A 1,947-nucleotide genomic window follows, 5' to 3' on the forward strand; every position below is an offset into this window, starting at 1 on the left:
CCCCAAAAAACAAACAAAAAATCCCTCCCATATGTTTATAACACTGGTTATTTCTGAGACACTTGCATCCAGACATGTGTAGAAATAGTTGCTGTGTTTACAATATAAAAATAGCCGTTGTCACAACTGGACATAAGAAAGAATGGGACTTCAGGAGTTCAGTGTTTTCCTATTCTTTATCTTTTCCTTCTGCCAAATATCCCTTTGAACACAGTGCCAGGGATGTTTCTCTTATCACAAAAATCAATGTATTATTGGATAAAGCACAGAAAAGCTAGGCCATCGCAGACATTCCAATGAGAGATGTCCAAGTCGTGCGTGTGTGTGTGTGTGTGTGTGTGTGTGTGTGTGTGTGTGCATGAGCACCAGAGTTTAATATTGGAAAAGAGCTTTGGGGATTAGTACAAATATAAAAACATATATATAGGTAGGCAGAACTTGGTAAGTAGTAACCACCCCTGTGTTCTACTCAGGGAGACCCTTTGCGTCTAAGGATTTTATCGTCCCTGGCACCATTACCTGGGAAACAGGAAAAACTCCCAATAAAGGCTAGGGTGAGAGCAAGATGTAGCAACTCGTCTTTCAAGTTTGAGGCGGTGTCCTGACATCCTCCGAAACTTAACCGGAGTGGCTGTCATGGAAGTGGCAATTCACATGAGACATGAGGGAAACGGCGCCCCCAGCGAGGACTGTCATTTGGCGACTCCGCCTTCGTTTCTCGGGCATTCAGAGGAACGTTGCCATTTCCACCTGTGTCGGGAGAACGGTGTACGCACATGCGCTTCCCGCCGTGTGTCTGAGCTTCCCAACGCCGTCGGACTCGCCGGGGCCCTTCTCACTGCCGTACAACAGCTGGTCCCCGAAAGTTTTGTTCTTCAGTGGGAACTTTATCCCAAGAAAAAGCGATACTCAAAATATTTAACCTCGGCTACGGCACAGACACCGACCAATCAGAATGGAGGCCAGCCATAAAGAGCCTTTAAATGCCCACCAGATGAAGGAACCTCTCCAGTCCAGGTGGTCAATAGCACCTATGTCATCAATCACTCAACCCAGGTGGTCAACAGCATCTATGTGATCAATCACTCGGCCACTCTGCCATTGAGCCCCTTGAGTTCCCAGAGTCTCAGCCCCCAAGAACTGGGTTTCCACTTTTCTCAGTCCCAAGTAGGACGGGAAGCCAATCCTGCACCCGCCCCCTTTCCTAAAAGGTCTTTTACCTGTAACCCAGTCCAGTTGTCATGTCAGCCTAGGTGCACTGGTACAGACACAGGAACTGGTCTGTCTACTGAAAAAGATGACATAATCGTTTCCCATGAAGCAGCGGCGATCCAAGGGGACCCAGCCAGTGGGCAAGGCACTCTGCTTAGGGAGCTGCGATGATGCCAGAGTGCTGCCCACACTGCACTCTGTGTCACCCGGTCTGTGGTCTGTGTCACTGCAGTCTGCGTCGGGGGCACCTGATTGGCCAGAAGTGCTGGGGGACAGAGGGAGGAAGTAGCCTTCATTTTGGCTTCTGCAGCTGCCAGCAGAGCCATCCCCATGGCTCACACACTAGGGCGACCTCAAAGCGTGGAAAGAGGGTTCAAAGGTCGGGGGTGAGGAGAGAAATAGAAAATGACACAAGAGAAATGCTCACCAAAGAAAAGTGAGACGTGGTGGGACCGAGTCGGGACAGAAGGGCTTGTCTGGAGAGCTCCCCTGGGACTGCAGGCATGTGGGGGACGAGTGTGGGGACAGCCTGACCTACCAACCCTCTCTTCCCACCTAACTCAGGAAGCAGTGAATTTGAATCAGGGACCTCTGGATGGTGGGTCAAATGCTTTACTCAGAAACAGCCAGTGTTGGGTAATAAGCGTGTTTCGATTCTGAACTTTAATGCAGGGAGCTGAGTTATTACTTCTGAGCTGTCACCACATCTAGCAGCACTGTGCCACTATGATCTGT

This window comes from Pteropus vampyrus, unplaced genomic scaffold (genome assembly GCF_000151845.1).
Source record: "Pteropus vampyrus isolate Shadow unplaced genomic scaffold, Pvam_2.0 Scaffold112, whole genome shotgun sequence".
Classification (NCBI taxonomy): Eukaryota; Metazoa; Chordata; class Mammalia; order Chiroptera; family Pteropodidae; genus Pteropus; species Pteropus vampyrus.